Raw genomic sequence first — 15,332 nt, forward strand, 5'->3', positions numbered from 1 at the left:
GAAATGCTAAGCCTATGAATCCTTGCATTTACTATCATCTTCTATCCTTTCAACTTGACTTGTAAGACATAACCCAACTCGTGTCTTGTTAGACCATGCATGTGTTGAGTAGGAAAGATTAAGTCGACTTGTAGGTGTTGTACAATCTAATCGATTCGGCTCCGGGACCCAAACTTTCCTAGGATTGTAAGATATAACCCAACTCAATCCATCACAACAATAATTGCTTGCTTATAATTTGAGAACATGTTTGTATGATCATATCCCATGAATCCCCTATGAACCCATGACACCCTAGTGCTTTTAATCAATTGTTTACACCCCTTATTTTATTTACCTTGTTAGTTTATTTTCATTGCTACCTTAGTTTAGTAACCTTCTACATCAACCCAATTTATGACACCCTTTAGACACTACTAGTTACAATAGAATTCTCATTTCAATACCCGTCCCTTGGGATCCGACCTTTACTTGCCTCTTTACTAATTGTAGAGTTGTTTGTGAAGTATAAATTGTGTTTTGTATCGACCATTGACCAACGACCACATATGCTTAATTTGTGAAACGAAATGGACTCGATTAGTGAACCATATCTCTATGTCATTGTGACTCATTGTGCAAACCATTCGTCCTTGTCATTGTGACTCGTTGTGTGAACTCTTTGTTCTTGTTCGTTAGGCATTGTGACTCATGTAAAACATTTGTTCTTGTCATAGTGACTAATTGTGTGAACCACTGATCCTTGTTCCTTAGGCATTGTGACTCGTCGTGTGAACCATTTGTCATTGTCATTGTAACTCCTTATGCGAACCATTTGTCCTTGGCATTGTGACTCGTTGTGTGAATTATTTGTCCATGTACATTACGCATTGTGACTTATTGTGCGAACCATTTGTCCATTTTTATTAGTCATTGTGACTCGTTGTGTGAACCATTTGTATTTGTCATTGTCACTCGTTGTGTGAACCATATGTCCTTGTCTCTTAGGCATTGTGACTCGTTGTCTGAACCATTTCTCCATGTCATTGTGACTCATTGTGCAAACATTCGTCCTTGTCATTGTGACTCGTTGTGTGAACTATTTGTTCTTGTTCGTTAGGCATTGTGACTCATGTAAACCATTTGTTCTGGTCATTGTGACTAATTGTGTTAACCACTTGTCCTTGTTCCTTAGGCATTGTGACTCGTCATGTGAACCATTTGTCCTTGTCATTGTAACTCCTTATGCGAACCATTTGTCCTTCGCATCGTGACTCATTGTGTGAACTATTTGTTCTTGTTCGTTAGGAATTGTGACTCGTGTGAACCATTTGTCCTTGTCATTGTGTGAAATATTTGTCCATGTTCATTAGGCATTGTGACTCATTGTGCGAACCATTTGTCCATTTTTATTAGTCATTGTGACTCGTTGTGTGAACCATTTGTAGTTGTCATTGTCACTCGTTGTGTGAAGCATATGTCCTTGTCTCTTAGGCATTGTGACTCGTTGTGTGAACCATATCTCCATGTCATTGTGACTCATTGTGCAAACCATTCGTCCTTGTCATTGTGACTCGTTGTGTGAACTCTTTGTTCTTGTTCGTTAGGCATTGTGACTCATGTAAACCATTTGTTCTTATCATTGTGACTAATTGTGTGAACCACTGATCCTTGTTCCTTAGGCATTGTGACTCGTTGTGTGAACCATTTGTCTTTGTCATTTCGACTCATTGTGCGAACCATTTGTCCTTGTCAATTTTACTTAGTGTGCGAACCATTTGTCCTTGTTTATTATTCATTGTGACTCGTTGTGTGAACCATTTCTCCTTATTCATAAGTCATTGGGACTCTTTGTGTGAACCATTTGTCCTTGTCATTGTGAACCATTTCTCCTTGTTCATTAGTTATTGTGACTCTTTGTGTTAACGATTTGTCATTGTGAGACTCGTTATGTGAACCATTTGTCCTTGTTCCTTAGGCATTGTGACTCGTCGTGTGAACCATTTGTCCTTGTCATTATAACTCCTTGTGCGAACCATTTGTCCTTGTCATCGTGACTCGTTCTGTGAACTATTCGTTCTTGTTCATTAGGCATTGTGACTCTTGTGAACCATTTGTCCTTGTCATTGTGACTCATTGTGTGAATTATTTGCTTGTGTTCATTAGGCATTGTGACTCATTGTGCGAACCATTTGTCCATTTTTATTAGTTATTGTGACTCGTTGTTTGAACCATTTGTATTTGTCATTGTCACTCGTTGTGTGAACCATATGTCCTTGTTTCTTAGGCATTGTGACTCGTTGTGTGAACCGTTCCTCCATGTCATTGTGACTCATTGTGCAAACCATTCGTCCTTGTCATTGTGACTCGTTGTGTGAACTATTTGTTTTTGTTCGTTAGGCATTGTGACTCATGTAAAACATTTGTCCTTGTCATTGTGACTAATTGTGTGAACCACTTGTCCTTGTTCCTTAGGCATTGTGACTCGTTACGAAACCATTTGTCCTTGTCATTGTGAACCATTTCTCCTTGTTCATTAGTTATTGTGACTCTTTGTGTCAATGATTTGTCATTGTGAGACTCGTTATGTGAACCATTTGTCCTTGTTCCTTAGGCATTGTGACTCGTCGTGTGAACCATTTTTCCTTGACATTGTAACTCCTTATGCGAACCATTTGTCCTTGGCATCGTGACTCGTTGTGTGAACTATTTGTTCTTGTTCGTTAGGCATTGTGACTCGTGTGAACCATTTGTCCTTGTCATTGTGACTCATTGTGTGAATTATTTGTCCATGTTCATTAGGCATTGTGACTTATTGTGCGAACCATTTGTCCATTTTTATTAGTCATTGTGACTCGTTATGTGAACCATTTGTATTTGTCATTGTCACTCATTGTTTGAACCATATGTCCTTGTCTCTTAGGCATTGTGACTCGTTGTGTGAACCATTTCTCCATGTCATTGTGACTCATTGTGCAAACCATTCGTCCTTGTCATTGTGACTCGTTGTGTGAACTATTTTTTCTTGTTCGTTAGGCATTGTGACTCATGGAAACCTTTTGTTCTTGTCATTGTGACTAATTGTGTGAACCACTAGTCCTTGTTCCTTAGGCATTGTGACTCGTCGTGTGAACCATTTGTCCTTGTCATTGTAACTCATTGTGTGAAATATTTGTCCATGTTCATTAGGCATTGTGACTCATTGTGCGAACCATTTGTCCATTTTCATTAGTCATTGTGACTCGTTGTGTGAACCATTTGTCCTTGGCATCGTGACTCGTTATGTGAACCATTTGTCCTTGTTCCTTAGGCATTGTGACTCGTCGTGTGAACCATTTGTCCTTGTCATTGTGACTCATTGTGTGAAATATTTGTCCATGTTCATTAGGCATTGTGACTCATTGAGCGAACCATTTGTCCATTTTCATTAGTCATTGTGACTCGTTGTGTTAACCATTTGTATTTGTCATTGTCACTCGTTGTGTGAAGCATATGTCCTTGTCTCTTAGGCATTGTGACTCGTTGTGTGAACCATATCTCCATGTCATTGTGACTCATTGTGCAAACCATTCGTCCTTGTCATTGTGACTCGTTGTGTGAACTCTTTGTTCTTGTTCGTTACACATTGTGACTGATGTAAACCATTTGTTCTTGTCATTGTGACTAATTGTGTGAACCACTGATCCTTTTTCCTTAGGCATTGTGACTCGTTGTGTGAACCATTTGTCTTTGTCATTGTGACTCATTGTGCGAACCATTTGTCCTTGTCAATTTTACTTAGTGTGCAAACCATTTGTCCTTGTTTATTATTCATTGTGACTCGTTGTGTGAACCATTTCTCCTTATTCATAAGTCATTGGGACTCTTTGTGTGAACCATTTGTCCTTGTCATTGTGAACCATTTCTCCTTGTTCATTAGTTATTGTGACTCTTTGTGTCAACGATTTTTTATTGTGAGACTCGTTATGTGAACCATTTGTTCTTGTTCCTTAAGCATTGTGACTCGTCGTGTGAACCATTTGTCCTTGTCATTGTAACTCCTAATGCGAACCATTTGTCCTTGGCATCGTGACTCGTTATGTGAACCATTTGTCCTTGTTCCTTAGGCATTGTGACTCGTCGTGTGAACCATTTGTCCTTGTCATTGTGACTCATTGTGTGAAATATTTGTCCATGTTCATTAGGCATTGTGACTCATTGTGCGAACCATTTGTCCATTTTTATTAGTCATTGTGACTCGTTGTGTGAACCATTTGTATTTGTCATTGTCACTCGTTGTGTGAAGCATATGTCCTTGTCTCTTAGGCATTGTGACTCGTTGTGTGAACCATATCTACATGTCATTGTGACTCATTGTGCAAACCATTCGTCCTTGTCATTGTGACTCGTTGTGTGAACTCTTTGTTCTTGTTCGTTAGGCATAGTGACTCATGTAAACCATTTGTTCTTGTCATTGTGACTAATTGTGTGAACCACTGATCCTTGTTCCTTAGGCATTGTGACTCAGTGTGTGAACCATTTGTCTTTGTCATTGTGACTCATTATGCGAACCATTTGTCCTTGTCAATTTTACTTAGTGTGCGAACCATTTGTCCTTGTTTATTATTCATTGTGACTCGTTGTGTGAACCATTTCTCCTTATTTGTAAGTCATTGGGACTCTTTGTGTGAACCATTTGTCCTTGTCATTGTGAACCATTTCTCCTTGTTCATTAGTCATTGTGACTCTTTGTATCAACGATTTTTTATTGTGAGACTCGTTATGTGAACCATTTGTCCTTGTTCCTTAGGCATTGTGACTCGTCGTGTGAACCATTTGTCATTGTCATTGTAACTCCTTATGCGAACCATTTGTCCTTGGCATCGTGACTCGTTGTGTGAATTATTTGTCCATGTTCATTACGAATTATGACTTATTGTGCGAACCATTTGTCCATTTTTATTAGTCATTGTGACTCGTTCTGTAAACCATTTGTATTTGTCATTGTCACTCGTTGTGTGAACCATATGTCCTCGTCTCTTAGGAATTGTGACTCGTTGTGTGAACCATTTCTCCATGTCATTGTGACTCATTGTGCAAACATTCGTCCTTGTTATTGTGACTCGTTGTGTGAAGTATTTGTTCTTGTTCGTTAGGCATTGTGACTCATGTAAACCATTTGTTCTTGTCATTGTGACTAATTGTGTGAACCACTTGTCCTTGTTCCTTAGGCATTATGACTCGTCATGTGAACCATTTGTCCTTGTCATTGTAACTCCTTATGCGAACCATTTGTCCTTGGCATCGTGACTCATTGTGTGAACTATTTGTTCTTGTTCGCTAGGAATTGTGACTCGTGTGAACCATTTGTCCTTGTCATTGTGTGAAATATTTGTCCATGTTCATTAGGCATTGTGACTCATTGTGCGAACCATTTGTCCATTTTTATTAGTCATTGTGACTCGTTGTGTGAACCATTTGTAGTTGTCATTGTCACTCGTTGTGTGAAGCATATGTCCTTGTCTCTTAGGCATTGTGACTCGTTGTGTGAACCATATCTCCATGTCATTGTGACTCATTGTGCAAACCATTCGTCCTTGTCATTGTGACTCGTTGTGTGAATTCTTTGTTCTTGTTCGTTAGGCATTGTGACTCATGTAAACCATTTGTTCTTGTCATTGTGACTAATTGTGTGAACCACTGATCCTTGTTCCTTAGGCATTGTGACTCGTTGTGTGAACCATTTGTCTTTGTCATTATGACTCATTGTGCGAACCATTTATCCTTGTCAATTTTACTTAGTGTGCGAACCATTTGTCCTTGTTTATTGTTCATTGTGACTCGTTGTGTGAACCATTTCTCCTTATTCATAAGTCATTGGGACTCTTTGTGTGAACCATTTGTCCTTGTCATTGTGAACCATTTCTCCTTGTTCATTAGTTATTGTGACTCTTTGTGTCAACGATTTTTTATTATGAGACTCATTATGTGAACCATTTGTCCTTGTTCCTTAGGCATTGTGACTCGTCGTGTGAACCATTTGTCCTTGTCATTGTAACTCCTTATGCGAACCATTTGTCCTTGGCATCGTTACTCGTTATGTGAACCATTTGTCCTTGTTCCTTAGGCATTGTGACTCGTCGTGTGAACCATTTGTCCTTGTCATTGTGATTTATTGTGTGAAATATTTGTCCATGTTTAATAGGCATTGTGACTCGTTGTGCGAACCATTTGTCCATTTTTATTAGTCATTGTGACTCGTTGTGTGAACCATTTGTATTTGTCATTGTCACTCGTTGTGTGAAACATATGTCCTTGTCTCTTAGGCATTGTGACTCGTTGTGTGAACCATATCTCCATGTCATTGTGACTCATTGTGCAAACCATTCGTCCTTGTCATTGTGACTCGTTGTGTGAACTCTTTGTTCTTGTTCGTTAGGCATTGTGACTCATGTAAACCATTTGTTCTTGTCATTGTGACTAATTATGGGAACCACTGATCCTTGTTCCTTAGGCATTTTGACTCGTTGTGTGAACCATTTGTCTTTGTCATTGTGACTCATTATGCGAACCATTTGTCCTTGTCAATTTTACTTAGTGTGCGAACCATTTGTCCTTGTTTATTATTCATTGTGACTCGTTGTGTGAACCATTTCTCCTTATTTATAAGTCATTGGGACTCTTTGTGTGAACCATTTGTCCTTGTCATTGTGAACCATTTCTCCTTGTTCATTAGTTATTGTGACTCTTTGTGTCAACGATTTTTTTATTGTGAGACTCGTTATGTGAACAATTTGTCCTTGTTCCTTAGGCATTGTGACTCGTCGTGTGAACCATTTGTCATTTTCATTGTAACTCCTTATGCGAACCATTTGTCCTTGGCATCATGACTCGTTGTGTGAATTATTTGTCCATGTTCATTATGCATTGTGACTTATTGTGCGAATCATTTGTCCATTTTTATTAGTCATTGTGACTCGTTGTGTGAACCATTTGTATTTGTCATTGTCACTCGTTGTGTGAACCATATGTCCTTGTCTCTTAGGCATTGTGACTCGTTGTGTGAACCATTTCTCCATGTCATTGTGACTCATTGTGCAAACATTCGTCCTTGTCATTGTGACTCGTTGTGTGAACTATTTGTTCTTGTTCGTTAGGCATTGTGACTCATGTAAACCATTTGTTCTTGTCATTGTGACTAATTGTGTGAACCACTTTTCCTTGTTCCTTAGGCATTGTGACTCGTCATGTGAACCATTTGTCCTTGTCATTGTAACTCCTTATGCGAACCACTTGTCCTTAGCATCGTGACTCATTGTGTGAACTATTTTTTCTTGTTCGTTAGGAATTGTGACTCATGTGAACCATTTGTCCTTGTCATTGTGTGAAATATTTGTCCATGTTCATTAGGCATTGTGACTCATTGTGCGAACTATTTGTCCATTTTTATTAGTTATTGTGACTCGTTGTGTGAACCATTTGTAGTTGTCATTGTCACTCGTTGTGTGAAGCATATGTCCTTGTCTCTTAGGCATTGTGACTCGTTGTCTGAACCATATCTCCATGTCATTGTGACTCATTGTGCAAACCATTCGTCCTTGTCATTGTGACTCGTTGTGTGAACTCTTTGTTCTTGTTCGTTAGGCATTGTGACTCATGTAAACCATTTGTTCTTGTCATTGTGACTAATTGTGTGAACCACTGATCCTTGTTCCTTAGGCATTGTGACTTGTTGTGTGAACCATTTGTCTTTGTCATTATGACTCATTGTGCGAACCATTTATCCTTGTCAATTTTACTTAGTGTGCGAACCATTTGTCCTTGTTTATTATTCATTGTGACTCGTTGTGTGAACCATTTCTCCTTATTCATAAGTCATTGGGACTCTTTGTGTGAACCATTTGTCCTTGTCATTGTGAACCATTTCTCCTTGTTCATTAGTTATTGTGACTCTTTGTGTCAACGATTTGTGATTGTGAGACTCGTTATGTGAACCATTTGTCCTTGTTCCTTAGGCATTGTGACTCGTCGTGTGAACCATTTGTCCTTGTCATCGTGACTCGTTGTGTGAACTATTCGTTCTTGTTCATTAGGCATTGTGCATCATTGTGCGAACCATTTGTCCATTTTTATTAGTTATTGTGACTCGTTGTGTGAACCATTTGTATTTGTCATTGTCACTCGTTGTGTGAACCATATGTCCTTGTTTCTTAGGCATTGTGACTCGTTGTGTGAACCGTTCCTCCATGTCAATGTGACTCATTGTGCAAACCATTCGTCCTTGTCATTGTGACTCGTTGTGTGAACTATTTGTTTTTGTTCGTTAGGCATTGTGACTCATGTAAACCATTTCTCCTTGTCATTGTGACTAATTGTGTGAACCACTTGTCCTTGTTCCTTAGGCATTGTGACTCGTTCAGTGAACCATTTGTCCTTGTTATTGTGAACCATTTCTCCTTGTTCATTAGTTATTGTGACTCTTTGTGTCAATGATTTGTCATTGTGATACTTGTTATGTGAACCATTTGTCCTTGTTCCTTAGGCATTGTGACTCGTCGTGTGAACCATTTGTCCTTGTCATTGTGTGAATTATTTGTCCATGTTCATTAGGCATTGTGACTTATTGTGCGAACCATTTGTCCATTTTTATTAGTCATTGTGACTCGTTGTGTGAACCATTTGTATTTGTCATTGTCACTCGTTGTGTGAACCATATGTCCTTGTCTCTTAGGCATTATGACTCGTTGTGTGAACCATTTCTCCATGTCATTGTGACTCATTGTGCAAACCATTCGTCCTTGTCATTGTGACTCGTTGGGTGAACTATTTTTTCTTGTTCGTTAGGCATTGTGACTCATGGAAACCATTTGTTCTTGTCATTGTGAATAATTACGTGAACCACTGGTCCTTGTTCCTTAGGCATTGTGACTCGTCGTGTGAACCATTTGTCATTGTCATTGTAACTCCTTTTGCGAACCATTTGTCCTTGGCATCGTGACTCGTTGTGTGAATTATTTGTCCATGTTCATTACGCATTATGACTTATTGTGCGAACCATTTGTCCATTTTTATTAGTCATTGTGACTCGTTGTGTGAACCATTTGTATATGTCATTGTCACTCGTTGTGTGAACCATATGTCCTTGTCTCTTAGGCATTGTGACTCGTTGTGTGAACCATTTCTCCATGTCATTGTGACTCATTGTGCAAACATTCGTCCTTGTCATTGTGACTCGTTGTGCGAAGTATTTGTTCTTGTTCGTTAGGCATTGTGACTCATGTAAACCATTTGTTCTTGTCATTGTGACTAATTGTGTGAACCACTTGTCCTTGTTCCTTAGGCATTGTGACTCGTCATGTGAACCATTTGTCCTTGTCATTGTAACTCCTTATGCGAACCATTTGTCCTTGGCATCGTGACTCATTGTCTGAACTATTTGTTCTTGTTCGTTAGGAATTGTGACTCGTGTGAACCATTTGTCCTTGTCATTGTGTGAAATATTTGTCCATGTTCATTAGGCATTGTGACTCATTGTGCGAACCATTTGTCCATTTTTATTAGTCATTGTGACTCGTTGTGTGAACCATTTGTAGTTGTCATTGTCACTCGTTGTGTGAAGCATATGTCCTTGTCTCTTAGGCATTGTGACTCGTTGTGTGAACCATATCTCCATGTCATTGAGACTCATTGTGCAAACCATTCGTCCTTATCATTGTGACTCGTTGTGTGAACTCTTTGTTCTTGTTCGTTAGGCATTGTGACTCATGTAAACCATTTGTTCTTGTCATTGTGACTAATTGTGTGAACCACTAATCCTTGTTCCTTAGGCATTGTGACTCGTTGTGTGAACCATTTGTCTTTGTCATTGTGACTCATTGTGCGAACCATTTGTCCTGGTCAATTATACTTAGTGTGCGAACCATTTGTCCTTGTTTATTATTCATTGTGACTCGTTGTGTGAACCATTTCTCCTTATTCATAAGTCATTGGGACTCTTTGTGTGAACCATTTGTCCTTGTCATTGTGAACCATTTCTCCTTGTTCATTAGTTATTGTGACTCTTTGTGTCAACGATTTTTTATTGTGAGACTCATTATGTGAACCATTTGTCCTTGTTCCTTAGGCATTGTGACTCGTCGTGTGAACCATTTGTCCTTGTCATTGTAACTCCTTATGCGAACCATTTGTCCTTGGCATCGTGACTCGTTATGTGAACCATTTGTCCTTGTTCCTTAGGCATTGTGACTCGTCGTGTGAACCATTTGTCCTTGTCATTGTGACTTATTGTGTGAAATATTTGTCCATGTTCAATAGGCATTGTGACTCGTTGTGTGAACCATATCTCCATGTCATTGAGACTCATTGTGCAAACCATTCGTCCTTGTCATTGTGACTCGTTGTGTGAACTCTTTGTTCTTGTTCGTTAGGCATTGTGACTCATATAAACCATTTGTTCTTGTCATTGTGACTAATTGTGTGAACCACTGATCCTTGTTCCTTAGGCATTTTGACTCGTTGTGTGAACCATTTGTCTTTGTCATTGTGACTCATTATGCGAACCATTTGTTCTTGTCAATTTTACTTAGTGTGCGAACCATTTGTCCTTGTTTATTATTCATTGGGACTCTTTGTGTGAACCATTTGTCCTTGTCATTGTGAACCATTTCTCCTTGTTAATTAGTTATTGTGACTCTTTGTGTCAACGATTTTTTATTGTGAGCCTCGTTATGTGAACCATTTGTCCTTGTTCCTTAGGCATTGTGACTCGTCGTGTGAACCATTTGTCATTGTCATTGTAACTCCTTATGCGAACCATTTGTCCTTGGCATCGTGACTCGTTGTGTGAATTATTTGTCCATGTTCATTACGCATTGTGACTTATTGTGCGAACCATTTGTCCATTTTTATTAGTCATTGTGACTCGTTGTGTGAACGATTTGTATTTGTCATTGTCACTCGTTGTGTGAACCATATGTCCTTGTCTCTTAGGCATTGTGACTCGTTGTGTGAACCATTTCTCCATGTCATTGTGACTCATTGTGCAAACATTCGTCCTTGTCATTGTGACTCGTTGTGTGAACTATTTGTTCTTGTTCGTTAGGCATTGTGACTCATGTAAACCATTTGTTCTTGTCATTGTGACTAATTGTGTGAACCACTTTTCCTTGTTCCTTAGGCATTGTGACTCGTCATGTGAACCATTTGTCCTTGTCATTGTAACTCCTTATGCGAACCATTTGTCCTTGGCATCGTGACTCATAGTGTGAACTATTTGTTCTTGTTCGTTATGAATTGTGACTCGTGTGAACCATTTGTCCTTGTCATTGTGTGAAATATTTGTCCATGTTCATTAGGCATTGTGACTCATTGTGCGAACTATTTGTCCATTTTTATTAGTCATTGTGACTCGTTGTGTGAACCATTTGTAGTTGTCATTGTCACTCGTTGTGTGAAGCATATGTCCTTGTCTCTTAGGCATTGTGACTCGTTGTGTGAACCATATCTCCATGTCATTGTGACTCATTGTGCAAACCATTCGTCCTTGTCATTGTGACTCGTTGTGTGAACTCTTTGTTCTTGTTCGTTAGGCATTGTGACTCATGTAAACCATTTGTTTTTGTCATTGTGACTAATTGTGTGAACCACTGATCCTTGTTCCTTAGGCATTGTGACTTGTTGTGTGAACCATTTGTCTTTGTCATTGTCACTCATTGTGCGAACCATTTATCCTTGTCAATTTTAATTAGTGTGCGAACCATTTGTCCTTGTTTATTATTCATTGTGACTCGTTGTGTGAACCATTTCTCCTTATTCATAAGTCGTTGGGACTCTTTGTGTGAACCATTTGTCCTTGGCATCGTGACTCGTTATGTGAACCATTTGTCCTTGTTCCTTAGGCATTGTGACTCGTCGTGTGAACCATTTGTCCTTGTCATTGTGACTTATTGTGTGAAATATTTGTCCATGTTCAATAGGCATTGTGACTCGTTGTGCGAACCATTTGTCCATTTTTATTAGTCATTGTGACTCGTTGTGTGAACCATTTGTATTTTTCATTGTCACTCGTTGTGTGAAGCATATGTCCTTGTCTCTTAGGCATTGTGACTCGTTGTGTGAACCATATCTCCATGTCATTGTGACTCATTGTGCAAACCATTCGTCCTTGTCATTGTGACTCGTTGTGTGAACTCTTTGTTCTTGTTCGTTAGGCATTGTGACTCATATAAACCATTTGTTCTTGTCATTGTGACTAATTGTGTGAACCACTGATCCTTGTTCCTTAGGCATTTTGACTCGTTGTGTGAACCATTTGTCTTTGTCATTGTGACTCATTATGCGAACCATTTGTTCTTGTCAATTTTACTTAGTGTGCGAACCATTTGTCCTTGTTTATTATTCATTGTGACTCGTTGTGTGAACCATTTCTCCTTATTTATAAGTCATTGGGACTCTTTGTGTGAACCATTTGTCCTTGTCATTGTGAACCATTTCTCCTTGTTAATTAGTTATTGTGACTCTTTGTGTCAACGATTTTTTATTGTGAGCCTCGTTATGTGAACCATTTGTCCTTGTTCCTTAGGCATTGTGACTCGTCGTGTGAACCATTTGTCATTGTCATTGTAACTCCTTATGCGAACCATTTGTCCTTGGCATCGTGACTCGTTGTGTGAATTATTTGTCCATGTTCATTACGCATTGTGACTTATTGTGCGAACCATTTGTCCATTTTTATTAGTCATTGTGACTCGTTGTGTGAACGATTTGTATTTGTCATTGTCACTCGTTGTGTGAACCATATGTCCTTGTCTCTTAGGCATTGTGACTCGTTGTGTGAACCATTTCTCCATGTCATTGTGACTCATTGTGCAAACATTCGTCCTTGTCATTGTGACTCGTTGTGTGAACTATTTGTTCTTGTTCGTTAGGCATTGTGACTCATGTAAACCATTTGTTCTTGTCATTGTGACTAATTGTGTGAACCACATTTCCTTGTTCCTTAGGCATTGTGACTCGTCATGTGAACCATTTGTCCTTGTCATTGTAACTCCTTATGCGAACCATTTGTCCTTGGCATCGTGACTCATAGTGTGAACTATTTGTTCTTGTTCGTTATGAATTGTGACTCGTGTGAACCATTTGTCCTTGTCATTGTGTGAAATATTTGTCCATGTTCATTAGGCATTGTGACTCATTGTGCGAACTATATGTCCATTTTTATTAGTCATTGTGACTCGTTGTGTGAACCATTTGTAGTTGTCATTGTCACTCGTTGTGTGAAGCATATGTCCTTGTCTCTTAGGCATTGTGACTCGTTGTGTGAACCATATCTCCATGTCATTGTGACTCATTGTGCAAACCATTCGTCCTTGTCATTGTGACTCATTGTGTGAACTCTTTGTTCTTGTTCGTTAGGCATTGTGACTCATGTAAACCATTTGTTTTTGTCATTGTGACTAATTGTGTGAACCACTGATCCTTGTTCCTTAGGCATTGTGACTTGTTGTGTGAACCATTTGTCTTTGTCATTGTCACTCATTGTGCGAACCATTTATCCTTGTCAATTTTACTTAGTGTGCGAACCATTTGTCCTTGTTTATTATTCATTGTGACTCGTTGTGTGAACCATTTCTCCTTATTCATAAGTCATTGGGACTCTTTGTGTGAACCATTTGTCCTTGTCATTGTGAACCATTTCTCCTTGTTCATTAGTTATTGTGACTCTTTGTGTCAACGATTTGTCATTGTGAGACTCGTTATGTGAACCATTTGTCCTTGTTCCTTAGGCATTGTGACTCGTCGTGTGAACCATTTGTCCTTGTCATCGTGACTCGTTGTGTGAACTATTCGTTCTTGTTCATTAGGCATTGTGACTCATTGTGCGAACCATTTGTCCATTTTTATTAGTTATTGTGACTCGTTGTGTGAACCATTGTATTTGTCATTGTCACTCGTTGTGTGAACCATATGTCCTTGTTTCTTAGACATTGTGACTCATTGTGTGAACCGTTCCTCCATGTCAATGTGACTCATTGTGCAAACCATTCGTCCTTGTCATTGTGACTCGTTGTGTGAACTATTTGTTTTTGTTCGTTAGGCATTGTGACTCATGTAAACCATTTGTCCTTGTCATTGTGACTAATTGTGTGAACCACTTGTCCTTGTTTCTTAGGCATTGTGACTCGTTCTGTGAACCATTTGTCCTTGTTATTGTGAACCATTTCTCCTTGTTCATTAGTTATTGTGACTCTTTGTGTCAATGATTTGTCATTGTGAGACTTGTTATGTGAACCATTTGTAATTGTTCCTTAGGCATTGTGACTCGTCGTGTGAACCATTTGTCCTTGTCATTATAACTCCTTATGCGAACCATTTGTCCTTGGCATCGTGACTCGTTATGTGAACCATTTGTCCTTGTTCCTTAGGCATTGTGACTCGTCGTGTGAACCATTTGTCCTTGTCATTGTGACTCATTGTGTGAAATATTTGTCCATGTTCATTAGGCATTGTGACTCATTGTGCGAACCATTTGTCTATTTTTATTAGTCATTGTGACTCGTTGTGTGAACCATTTGTATTTGTCATTGTCACTCGTTGTGTGAAGCATATGTCCTTGTCTCTTAGGCATTGTGACTCATTGTGTGAACCATATCTACATGTCATTGTGACTCATTGTGCAAACCATTCGTCCTTGTCATTGTGACTCGTTGTGTGAACTCTTTGTTCTTGTTCGTTAGGCATAGTGACTCATGTAAACCATTTGTTCTTGTCATTGTGACTAATTGTGTGAACCACTGATCCTTGTTCCTTAAGCATTGTGACTCGTTGTGTGAACCATTTGTCTTTGTCATTGTGACTCATTATGCGAACCATTTGTCCTTGTCAATTTTACTTAGTGTGCGAACCATTTGTCCTTGTTTATTATTCATTGTGACCCGTTGTGTGAACCATTTCTCCTTATTTGTAAGTCATTGGGACTCTTTGTGTGAACCATTTGTCCTTGTCATTGTGAACCATTTCTCCTTGTTCATTACTTATTGTGACTCTTTGTATCAACGATTTTTTATTGTGAGACTCGTTATGTGAACCATTTGTCCTTGTTCCTTAGGCATTGTGACTCGTCGTGTGAACCATTTGTCATTGTCATTGTAACTCCTTATGCGAACCATTTGTCCTTGGCATCGTGACTCGTTGTGTGAATTATTTGTCCATGTTCATTACGAATTATGACTTATTGTGCGAACCATTTGTCCATTTTTATTAGTCATTGTGACTCGTTGTGTAAACCATTTGTATTTGTCATTGTCACTCGTTGTGTGAACCATATGTCCTCGTCTCTTAGGCATTGTGACTCGTTGTGTGAACCATTTCTCCAT

This window comes from Silene latifolia, chromosome Y (assembly GCF_048544455.1).
Source record: "Silene latifolia isolate original U9 population chromosome Y, ASM4854445v1, whole genome shotgun sequence".
In the NCBI taxonomy this organism is placed as follows: Eukaryota; Viridiplantae; Streptophyta; class Magnoliopsida; order Caryophyllales; family Caryophyllaceae; genus Silene; species Silene latifolia.